This window comes from Pyrgilauda ruficollis, unplaced genomic scaffold (genome assembly GCF_017590135.1).
Source record: "Pyrgilauda ruficollis isolate IOZ18807 unplaced genomic scaffold, ASM1759013v1 scaffold17, whole genome shotgun sequence".
NCBI lineage: Eukaryota > Metazoa > Chordata > Aves > Passeriformes > Passeridae > Pyrgilauda > Pyrgilauda ruficollis.
In genome coordinates this window covers 1,705,745-1,718,372 of record NW_024515875.1, presented here as the reverse complement: position 1 = coordinate 1,718,372, position 12,628 = coordinate 1,705,745, and positions in this window count along the sequence as shown.

Here is a 12,628-nt window from a genome sequence, read left to right as displayed (position 1 = left end):
TAACTTAACAGCAACTGGTCCAACTGGTTTTAACTCTGCAACCTTAAAAAAAAATAGATAACTTTTTTTTCATAACATTAACCCTGGTTTGATCAGAATTCCTCCACATCCTTAATAAATTAAGATGGTATTATATTGTGTTGATGTCCCCAAAGAACTTATTTGTTTAGAATTTTTCCCTTTAAGATTTCTTGATAAATCTGTTGGTTAGTATATATAAAATCAATGTGATCCCTGAAGTCTCCAGTTTGCAGATCACTACCTTTTATAATGCACATCCATCCTGGTTTGTGTGTTCTTTTTTCTCTGGGATTTGTACCGAGTGATTTTGATGTTTCTTCTCTGTAGTCATGACAGAGGATGTATCAAACTTTAACTTAAGCATCTTGCACTTGGGAAACAGATACACACCCTCAATGAAACCTTATGTACACTTTCAGATATGTGAAGACCTATCTTCAATCACCAGGTCATCAGCTGAAATATGACACAGTCCAAAAGCAAGCAGGTACATAGCCTATACCAAGTTGAAGGAACACGTGTTTCCTCTGTACACAGCAGAACTAAAGAAGCCTGATCTTCCCTGTGTAGATTCCCAGGTGTCACACAAAGGATGCATCTTTTTTAGTTGTCTCCTCAGAGAGCGACTCTCTTCTTTTCTTGGACCCTATTTGCGTAGGACTTAGAAAGTGCTCCAAGGTCTTTTCTCCTCTGTGAAACTGAATTGAATTTTACCACTGGTTTTGCAGGTTGCTTGGCGGGGAAAAGAAGAGGACAAAAGTACGACTGAGTGTGCTCATTCCCTTACAAGATCAGGCTAAAAATCCTGATAGCTGGGGAGAGGTGGAGCAAAAGTGACACACATGAGGGGTGAGAACACAGAAAACAGAAAAAAAAACAACATCAGGACAAAGCAAAGAGGAACCAAGAGGCCAGTAAAGGACCCAAGTACCAAATAATTATTAAGATTTTTAGTCCTTTACTTCCTAATTCCACTTGACAGTACAAACTTGAGTAAACAGCATTTCTCCAGGTTGGCACAAAAATACAAATATAGCCTTTTCCCCTCAGAATATAAATAATATACTCATGTCTGAGTAAACACAGAATTATGCATCAGAAAATAAGGGATCACATGCCTTCATTAAGTGACTTGATTGATAAGAATTGCTCTGTAAGAATAGTTCTAAATTTATCCCCAATGCATATAGTTGCATGACAATTCTTTTTGTATGGTTGCTGGAGCTTCCAGGGAAAAGATGTGAAAAGCAGAGGGTGATCATCTGCAGAAGTTGAAAAGAAGTTCCAAACAAAGATGCTGGTCCAGATCACAGCTGATGGCTTCTCTTTTCCTGCCTTGGCCTGGCCCTTACAAAAAGAGAGGGTTATGCTTTAACTAATGTTAGTGAGCAGCTGCCGGGAGAAGCAGCCTGAGGGGCATGAGTAAAAATTCCCACAGGAAAGTTCTCCAGTGAGACTTTAGGTCCTACCACAGAACTCTGTATCTGCAGTAACTGAACTCCAGATTGACAAATTCTTTTTTTGTGCTGCCATTCTGGTACCTTCAGTGGCAAACTACTGAAAGATGATGTTAGGACTGTGTTTCAGTGTTTGCATCTATAGAGACCTACATATCTCATTTTGGAGGTGGATTAAGTCAATATAAAGAGCTCCACTGAGCAAGTTTTCTCTTTGTTTTGCAGATGAAGGTATCTGTTAGAGCTGATCAGAGTGCAAGTACCACAAACTCAATGGGACTCTTAACTTGAGATTTCAGACACAAAGATGACTTATGGCAGAAAGATGGGGGTATTTTTAATGTAACTTGTTAACAGAGGAGTTTTGACCTGGTGGTCTAAGCTCATGTTGGAGGCATTGTGTTTCACCACATTTTAAGAGCATGGCTAAGTAGAATATTTGTTTGCTTTCCTTCACTTTTTTTTGTTGCCCTCTGGGTCAAATAGTCTCCTTGGCAAAACAGGGAGAGAGATTCTCTGGCTCTTGAAGAGCAACCACAGATCTAGCTGTAAAGTGATAAAGCATGACTGCAGAAGGAGACAAGCCTGCTACACTGTTTCAAAACTATTTACTGCTGAACAGATATTTTTCCAATTAAGTTTTATGAACAGAATGGGCCTTGAACATAGACTGGAAAAATAACTCTTTATCCAGGTTCAGGGCAACCCTAGAAGAGGTTGTGAATTAGAGCCCAAGCCTTTACAGGAATGTTGCCTCTCTCTGGAAATAGAAGAAACTTTTGTCGTACATTTGAGGGGGAGAAGAGGCAGGGAATCTAAATCCTGTTTGAAATATCATGGTTTTTTGCTCTTTGCAATGAAAATAACTGTAATGGTTCTATTTTTCCATTTCATGCCAAGTTTCTGATTGTCTAAAGACCAGTTTTACTCTCTAGAACAGAGAAACTGGAGAATGCTCTGAAGTTTGCTGTCCCACCTGCTCGTTTCAGTGAAATGCAGTTGGCCAGTATGAAATGAGATTACTATTATTTTTAAAAAACACAGTCAACACAATGATTCAGTGGGGTTATTTCCATGTTAGCTATATGGAAAGACAAGATCAAATGCAACTGAACAGCTTCTGAAATAGATACTTCCATGTAATTACAAGCGTTATGTTCAGTCACTGGTTTTAATACTATTGCACAAATATGATTAGGATTCAAGTCCTGAAGGTGCCCCATATTTACTCCCTTGCCTGCCTCTTGGTGCCTTGAGGATAAAGTATGTTGCCTGGGACAGATGTAATTGGGGGAAGCCCAACAGAAATTAAAAGAGGAGAAAAAGCTGTAGGGGAGAAAATGTTGTAAGAGGCTCACCAATGTATCTAGCCATTTCCTCTCTTGCTCTGTTTCTCAAGTGTCTCTGGGTTGTCTTCCTGCTGAGCAGTGGAAAGGATAAACTGAGTGAAGGTAAATGTCCTCTCAGAAGGACACTGCTAGTTCTCCTCATTTTGACCAAACAGAACCTTCAGCTCTCTTGCCAGGCCTCCACCTCTGAGCTGGTACTTGACTCTTAAAATCTCCCTGCAGTTAACCAAAGACATCTTCACTTTCTCAGAGAGTTGGTATAAAAATTAGGAGACAAATTTTCCCTTTAGCAGTTCCAAGTCATTGGACTTTTCATATTACTTACCTGTCTAATCATCCAACCCTACATCTCTGGGGAGTTCAAAATAATGCCCAAATCACAAGCAAAGAAAATTAAGTTCTTAATCTCACATCTTGCCAGCAATCCCTCAAAACAGGTGATGCTGCCCTTGTGATCCTGATAAAAAATAAAAGCAGGTTCTCCAAAACTTATCTTCTTTCTTTTGATCATCTCCACATCAAGCTGAGAAGACAGAATTAAGGATTATACAAAGACAGAGTTAATGGGGATAAAACTTCGTACAGCTGAAGTGTGTTCTCATTTTCCATATCTTTAAGCATATGAGTTATCTTGTAATGTAAAAATAAATAATGTATATTAAGGGTATTGACCTGAATCCTTAATCGCATTTCAGAATGGTATTAAGACCAGTGATGAAGCATAAATATCACTATTACAAACCAGACCTCAATACGCTTTCTAGGAGTCACATTTTTTTAAGCAGTGTAATGATACCTTTGATTATAGAAACTAAGAGACACTTGGTAACAAAGAAAATCCTTACAAAGTCTGTTCTTATTTCAATAACAAAATGAAGGCTGTACATCTATAAAATTTAACTTGAGTTTTCAAAATTCAAAACTTAACTAAGCAGGCAAGTATCACTTTGTGCAATATCATTGGGAAAAACCTATTCTTAATTTTTTTAATGACTGACTGGCCCACACATTGTAATATCTTTCTTTCAATATTTTAGAAGTTTCCCAGATAATAAATATTTTAAACTGAGCAAAAAACTACATATCTAGTATTATTAGTTCTTTAGTGCTACAAAATGTTACAGAGCTTAGAGGTTTGGACTTCTGATTTACTGTTCTAAACATGACAGAATCAGTCACCTTAATTTTTTTGTTCAAAATTTCATACTTGGAAATCTCAATTCATCTAGCTTAAAACTGCAAATTTTCACTCTTGTTCTCTACCAGCCTATTTTCAAAGGGTTCTGTTGTCCCAAAACTTTTTGCATGAAAGGACAGTAGAATTCAAGAAAAGGAAAAGTGCCAGTAGAGTATTATCTCCTTCTACATATACTCGTGCTTTCTGACTGCCAATAAGAAGCCCTATTATACCTTGCTTTTGTCTACTGTGTTATGTCTACCATTCCAAGGCAATAAGAGAGGAGAAGGATAGCTTTGCTTAATGCTTTTTCATAATTACAATGTCTTTAAAGTCACTCCTTTCAGATAAACATAGGTAGACAATGGCTAGCATTCAGTGAAACCAATGCATACTACACAGAATGCAAAATGTATATAGAGCAACAAAGAGAAAAATGTGGTGCTTCACACTGAAGCCTTCACATTCCTTCAGGGCTCTTGTGCTACTTTCTGTCTTCCTTGCTGAATATACATAACTTCACAAAGATCTTTTCAAAGAGCTGCCAAAGAGGTAATACACATTTTTATGGTGAGAGAGAACAAAATGTTTAATTCTAGTGTTAAATGTGTTCACCCCTTCCCCTGGCACACCACCCTTTTCTTTAAATACATAATTTTTTGGATAATATATGTTTTAATTTGAACTGCCACATTTTTCCTTTATTTGAGTCAAAACTGGTTACTGAGGTTGCTAGCCATACATGAAAACAGAGAGGGGGAAAACATCCCATCCTACACCTCTAAAGGTTTTGTCTCACTGGGTTTGAAAGGAAGGCTCTTTGTAGTTAATACCATTATTTTTCTTTTCCAAGACCAGACCTTTAATTGCACCCATAATTTCTCTTATCAACACATCTGTATCCAACTGTGCTAACACTTTACTCACCTTGAACTTTTTTTTTTGTTTGCTTTGTGAACATTTCTTTGTGGTTCTAAACAACATAAATTTGGTTTCCTCATCAAGAAGCTCATTTAGCTGCAGCTTGATTGCAAGTAATTTGCTGCAAATGTCTCCGTCTTTTAATTGTTTGTGCCTTTTTCTAATCTATAAACTGTAACTTCAGGCAGGTCATTTCTGTCTCACCATTTCCTCTTTGGAAAGGCATATCTAATAACTCACCTCATATCCTGTGGCTTTAGGCATCTGAAATCATACGAACAGAAGGGATAGACCATTGATTCAACTCCAAGTTCATTTGGAAAAAACCCTCCATAAAATCTCCCTTTAAAGAAATAGGAAAATAAAACTTCACCCATGAAATTTAGTTTGGTGGAAAATAAATATGCACCAGTATTGGTACAGAACTTACTCCTTGTTCTGTTTCCACAGTTTCCTTGTGACCTCCAAGAGACATGAAATTCTGAGTGCCAATTTGGGTACTGCTACAATCCTTGAGTTAATCAGAGTCCAATGAATTTTATTATCTGTTCTGCATTGGCACCATTTCCCCTACTGGAGACAGAATTCATGATCTCATTAGAGTCTCTGGTCTAAGTCAAGCCAATGCATAAAACAGATTTTATTTTTTTTTTTAAGTAATCTCATTAGAAGTTCTACCAAATATGGTATCCATATCAAATCTCTTTAATTCCTCCCACCTAATCCCCTTTACCCCCAAAGTGTAACATAAATGTATTAGTCAGATTAGCAGCACATTCAGGAATAATCCCTTCCAAAACAAGAGGCCTATGTATGTATTTTTCCTGATCCACAAACTTTTGTTTGTATTAACTATTCTAAAGCTGACTGACAGTGTGAATAATACTCTTCCCCCCTCTTGTCTGAATAGCAATTAAGGAATTTGCATTTTCCGCATCTTTTTCTTACAAAATAAGATGTTTTCTGTTTTGAGCAAGTGCCTGCTCTGACTCTAGCTGAGGTCTGTGGCCAAGCTCACAAATTAATGTCTTCGTCTCCATCTTAGCTTTATAGCACTTGCATACAGCACAAAACACACGCAAGAGTACGGCACCCTTGGGATGGGGAAGGAATGCCAAGCACAGTAGCTTTCTTTCTCTAAAAGTTCCTTAGATGTATTTTCCTGCGTGATCTCAAGACCATAGCTAGCTACTGCACTTGCCTGGTAGCGACCATGGATTCCACCCAGAAGAGTGCTGTTAGCAAAAAGAATGAGAAGTATTTTCTTATTGTGGTGCTAAAAATTTAGATAGCTTTTTTCAGTGCCTTGAAAAAATTTCCTTTCCATTGTTTAAACCACTGAAAATACTGAGACTATGTTATTAAGATCACATTCATGCAGCCAAACTCACACAAATGCCAACAAAATGCTTTTAACCAGACTGTGACATCTTTCTTTGAGGGACTCAGCAGATGTGTGCACATATATTCAGAGGAAAGTGCACTAGACACACATGTGCATGTATAGTGCTTTCTGAGTTCTCTTGTCTATTTAGCATGTTTTCTTGATGAATAAATAAAGGGAAGTGACATGACTAGACAGGCTGCAGGTTTCATTGACATTGCGAATACTTAGCTATTTTGAGAAGATATATTGTCTGAGAAGTTCTATTTCAGAGCTAAGTGGCTGATGGCTTCTTGTATGACTGTAAATTATTGAAGTGCTCCTGAAACTCTTCCATTTTTCTTCAAAACCTTTTCTTTCCATACTGGAAGCCTCACAAATTTATTATACTTCAGTCTCTCACACGTTAACTATGGGGAGACTTCCCTCTGGCAAAGCCAAACTGGAATAAAGGAATGCCAAGGTCCCCCAAATTGAACATATTCAAGTACTTTATTATGCTATTAAAAAAAAGTTTTAAAAAGTTTTACATCAGAGAAAGAGGTTAATTTTGTGTTAAAACTCTTAGTTTCCCACACATACATGTGCACACACCTGGAACAAGGAAGCAATTTCCAATTGCCTGATTCCAGTTAGGAAAAGAAAATAGACAGCTTCTGCCAAAAACACTCAGAATGCCAAATCCCATTTTCAAATATGATCTAACTCTTGGGAACCTAAAGGACACAGGAGTTAACAGGACTTATCTGCTAAAACACTTCTAAATAGTTACCAGTAGCATAACATTTCTGGATGTCTCTTGGGGACAAAGCAGTGCAAGTGCCATTTGGAGACTTTATCATAGGCTCCCAGATCTCATTTGCAGGGGGATGCATGATCTTCCATCGAGCAAAAATTCTGTGTCACTTACAAAAAGTACTTTGGGCTCCTTTACTCAACTTCTATTGCAGCTACTGAAATGCTGGGATGGCTCAGAATGCCGAACAAGATATTTAGAACACTAAAAATATTGATTCTAGGAGTAAAGTATCAAGTCTTTGGATTAATGATTCAGATATGGTTAATAACAGGAAAGACACCAAGAAAATGCCACGAAGCCTGCTGAGTGAGAATGGTATAATACACCATAGCCATATGGACTCAAGTGAGTAATTACATATGAGTAACTCATCTGATCTTTCATGTAGCCAGGCTTTTATCTCAGATAGTCTCTTTTCCTCTGCTATTACCAGCTTTTTGTTCTAATGAAGAACATCCTCCCCTTTCACCACTCTTATCATGTCTAAGTAATCATTATACAGGGATACAAAAGAGGGTGAACTTCTCAAAGCAGAGACATGCTGGGAAACTATAAAACCTCCTTTTTGCTAGGCCAGGACAACTTGTACAGGCTCATTTCTTACCAGCAGATAATTAAAATATGTCTGGTTTTACTGGGAACTCCCACAAATTTTATCATGATTCACATAGTGAAAAGACTGAAAGAATGCATTAAAAAAGAGAAAAAAAAAAAAAAAAAGCAAATCCACTTTTCCTTCTCTTAGAATGACACATTTCATTAAAAGCACAGAAATTTCTTTCTTTCGAAAGATACTTGTATTTGATTATTACATTGAAAGATTCACTGGTCAGCTCAAAGGAAAAGGAAGGCTATTGGACTATATAGGAGTCATAATTTGAAAATAGAGTATATATCCCATAGTAGAGGCACAGTATCTCAGCATGAATTTCCCTCTTGTCTTTATATCTGGACTGAAAACTCAGAAACAGCTTTAAATGTGAAATGAGTGTTTAGCTCTCAGATTATACACAAGAGGCAGAGGTAAGAAGAAGAGAATAGCAGACCTATGATCTGAAAAACATAATTGAGACCGGGAAATAAGAAAGTAGGTTGTGTTTTCCAGGAAAAAGTGACAAAATTCTATTCTTGTTAGCTTTGTGGAGCTTCATAAAAAATGCAAAAAATATATGCTTTGTTGACTTCAGGCATTTCTACATCAATCATTTTGTTCAAAAAGAGACAAAAGAGGAATGGCCAGGTCAGAGTAGGGGGGACATTTAAACAAGAGAACAGATGCGCTTTTTAATCTCAAGTGGGGACAAAACTGGAATAATTCCATGTTGACCTGAGTCAGAGGAAATTTCTCTAATATGAAAAGGAGATTGAAAACAGACATCACTACTGTCAGTAATAGCTTCCTTCGTTAATATTTTAATATTCACAGGAGCTATTCCAGTGTACCCCTTCCTCAAGGGTGCTACAGAAACATGAGGGATTACAGTTTCATAACACATGTGATATCAAACCATAGCCTCCTGGGAGACTTTACAACATGTGAGAAGCTCAAACTGTGTGCAATAAAGAACTTGACATGCCTCAGAGTAGCACTGGCTTCTGGCTGTAGACACAGAACATACAGGCTTGCAGGAGTGTGTTATGTCCATTTATAAACTGATTACACCATGCTGACACCAAAATGGTCAAGATGGTTTGCTTAATTCCTGTAAGGAAGTAATTTTACTCACTTGCTCATGTCTGATGTTGAAGGTTTTCTTAACCCATACACAGGAATCAGTTGGACATAGCAAAGACGGAAAGAAAATTTTTCCTAAAATACTGCTAGAGATTTCCAGCCACACCAACAGACCTTACAAACTCCTCTCTGTGGCTCTGAAAAGAGATATTTGCTTAGACTGAAGGTAAAGATGGGCAAAATTCCACTCTGTGGTCCAAAGTATAATTTTTTGTGAATTTGCATGAGATGAAATTTTGCTGTGCTTTTAGGGAAAGATGTTAACCACTTGACTAAAAAAATGAGCTCTTTGCAGCAAACACTTATTGCTTCCTTTTTGTGTACACAGGACAATTAATCTCCTTTATACATAAGAAAAGGCATTAAGAAAATGTATTTTTTCATTTCTCTGAAGGTGCAAGATCCCCATGGAAGACAGGTTTTCCCATGTAGCTATAGGCTCTCAAAATCTTGGAACAAAATTTTTTCCCAGTTGGTAGCTTGTAGCCATATTAACCCCATTAAAATTTCTTGTTCTGCTCCAGATTGACATTGGAGTATCTCTGACAGACAAAGACTAGTACCTGCACTGGGGGTAAGTTCCATTTACCCTGTGCAGCAACAACAGCTCTTGTTTCTTGGGAAAGCAGGAGTCAGTCTTCTGATTTGCTATGAAGTTATTAATGTTGCTTGATATTTGCTTTGACAGCTACTCTGTACCCTCTTTAATCATCTTCATCATGGTTCACGGCTCTTTTTTCCCTTCATTTCACTTTTGCCTATGCTTCTTAGGGAAAATTGCAACATACAACTTGATAAATCTTTCATCCCTCCATGTATTTTGCCTCTTTGTCTTAACTTTCAAAAACTGTTTCACATTTTTTTCCTAGTCTTCAATAAGAGAACAAAGAAATATTCCAGATGAAATACTACTGAAATACTATTTTTAAAATATTCTGACTCTCATGGGAGAAAATTAGTGTGCAGCTCACGTCCACTCTACAAGAAATTTGGTTATGCATTAAAAGAGCTCCTTCAATCCTTGAGAAAACTTTTAAAAATTGCATTATGAACATTAGTTGCCTGTCTTTATTGTATTTATCTGTCTTTCCTTTGAAGTTAATGATACTACTTAGAGGAGCAACCTCTGCTACACAAGAGCTACTTCCTCTCATACTTTTTTGAGCCATTTCCCACTTTGTTACCTGTATTCCATTTCTCAGGACACACTGTTCCCTGTGAAGCTGTAGTTGTGTCAGCCTTGTCTGCTGCCAGTCAGGCTCCTGCTTCTGCCTGCCAGGGTGCTATGCAGGACTACAGATTCTTTAAAGAATGTTACTGCCATACAGAGCTCCCCCAACAGTCCTCTTCCCTCATCTGCTGCCAGAACAGGAATACAACCTGGTCTGGAGCTCCATGGTCCAGTGTGGAGATTGAAGAAACCTGCACCAGTTTGGGGAATTCATGAAAAAAAAACCAAAAAAAAACCAAAACAAAGAACCCCCCACCCTAAAAATAAAATTTTACAAAAAGAGGAGGAGAGAAAAATCCACTAATTATCTGTCAGACATGTGGAAAATACTATTGTACTTAAAGTTTTACAAACAGAAGGCCCTGACTTCAAATTCTTAGGATGAAAATTCTGTTTCTCTCAATCACATTAAATGCATTCTTTTCATGTCAGTAGATTGTACCCATCACAGAAAAGAAATGTCTCTTGGTATCTGGTGGTTTCAAAGTCAGATGATTATGATCAAAGCTTAGCATCTCAGTGCCTTACAGGGAAAAACCATTTAGAAATATAAGGGGGGGAGCAACAGCAGAGCTGCTCCGCTTTGATTTCCAGCTAGGGTATATCTAGGAACTGAAAACATGCAAGCATGGTCTTTTCCTTGTTTTTCATGGACTGTAATACTTATGAGAGGGTCTCAAGGTGGTTGCTTGCCCCATATGGATACCTTTTATGTCTCTGCTCAGAGAAAAACGACATTTAGCATTTAGAGTGGAAATGCAGAGCTTTTATAAGGTGACTTTCTCCCTTTCAGTAAAATGTCCATGTCCAGCTTTACCCTGCTGCACATGACAACAGTCTGCATTTTAGCTGCTGCAACATCAAAACCCACCTGTGACCCTGCAATCTCCCAAACACTGCTCTGTATCACAGCATCTGACTCTTCCTAATTAATTTTCTTTGTTGTATGGAGAGCATCCAGGAGCTAATTGTTCTGATGAGACAGATAAAACATCAAAAGATATTTTAAAATTAAAGTGTGGCATGTTGACAGTGCTACAGCCTGAAGCCCAAGAACATTCAACCAGCCTGTGCCAGGAAAAGCTGGTCCTTGGGGCCTCATCAGGTGTTTGAGCCCTGCCTCAGCAGCTCAGCCTTGCAGGGCAGTAAGAGCTTGGTCTGCACTTTGGTCTCCATAGTTCTGCCTTGTTAGTTGAGGCTGCTGATAGGAAGGCAAGTTCTCTCAGTGGAAGGAAACGGGGTCACATGTGAAGTGATAGAAGACAATCCCCTGATCTTTTACCTTCCCCCTCTAAATTCCATTCCTCTATCCCTTGCTCACTCTCAATAATTTCAAATAAGTCCAAATTGGCCATCGGACAGTAATGAGTTTTAGTAAATGGCAAGGTGGATGGATTTGAACTCCTAACTCAAGAATTAAAAAGCTCCATATACAGTTATCTGTGCATTTAGAGTTTGTCTATCTCACTAAGAGCACAGTGGATAGCTCTGATTTCTGATTAGGTCCTTCCACTTCACAAAAATATCTACCTCAGCCAGAAACTGGAGGCACTCAAGCCCCACTACCTGATGCTTAAGTTTTCTCTCTAGCCTTAAAGAACAAGAAAGGAATGTAGGAATACATAAGTCAAGTCAGTATAATTTTTTTCCCTTAAAAATATTGCTCACAAGATGAGCCATAGAAAATGTAACAAAATTAAAAGCAAAGGAAAGTGAGAGATTAAGGCAGTACATAGGCACATATTCATTGGGCTTCAAGTGACTTCCACAGGTGCACAAGAGCTGTCATGGGCAGGACTCCTCTCTGAAATAAGACCTAGGAAAAGAGGACAGAAAAAAAGGAAAGCATGGGACTTTTTAAACTGTGTTTTAAACTATCTGAAAAGGAATCAGAGGCAGAGAAGAAAAATGTCTGAGAGAAACACAGGAAACAGGTAAGAAATAAACAGTGCTCAAGATGCTAGAAAAGAAAAAAGCAAGGTCACAGTGGCATGTGTAGAGATGCAAAGAGAAGATGAAACTCTGTGGGGAAAGCTGCTGGAAACCACAACACAGACAAGACAAAGCAGCCTGGTAGAAAACAGGAGCCCTCATGCTCTGCAAAACAACATGTTCCTTCCTCATCTCCTGTGCACCCAACACTGAGGGACTAGTCTCAGTTCACAACTTTTGCAGGAAAGAGAGGCAGAAAATTGTATGCAAAATGACTTTGTGCCCTGTAGAATTAACAGCAAGTATCAAGACAAAATTTTCTCCTGTCCCTGACTGTCAGCATTTTTCTGGGATGGAGGTCCATGGTACTATGATTACAAAACCTGTTGATAGGGGTAAAAAGGAAGCTCTTGGAGGTCAAACACCATGCTTGGAAATGGAGCGACAAGTTTACCAGACTAACAATGTTGTTTTCGGTGTTTGACCTTAAACAAAACATGAAGCTTGCAGAGTAAAAGAAAAGCAGAGCTATAAACATTAACTGAAACAAGTTTTTCAAAGTTCTGTTTAAAATACAAACACAAAAAGTTTGCATTTTAACAGAAAATAATCACATATGAAC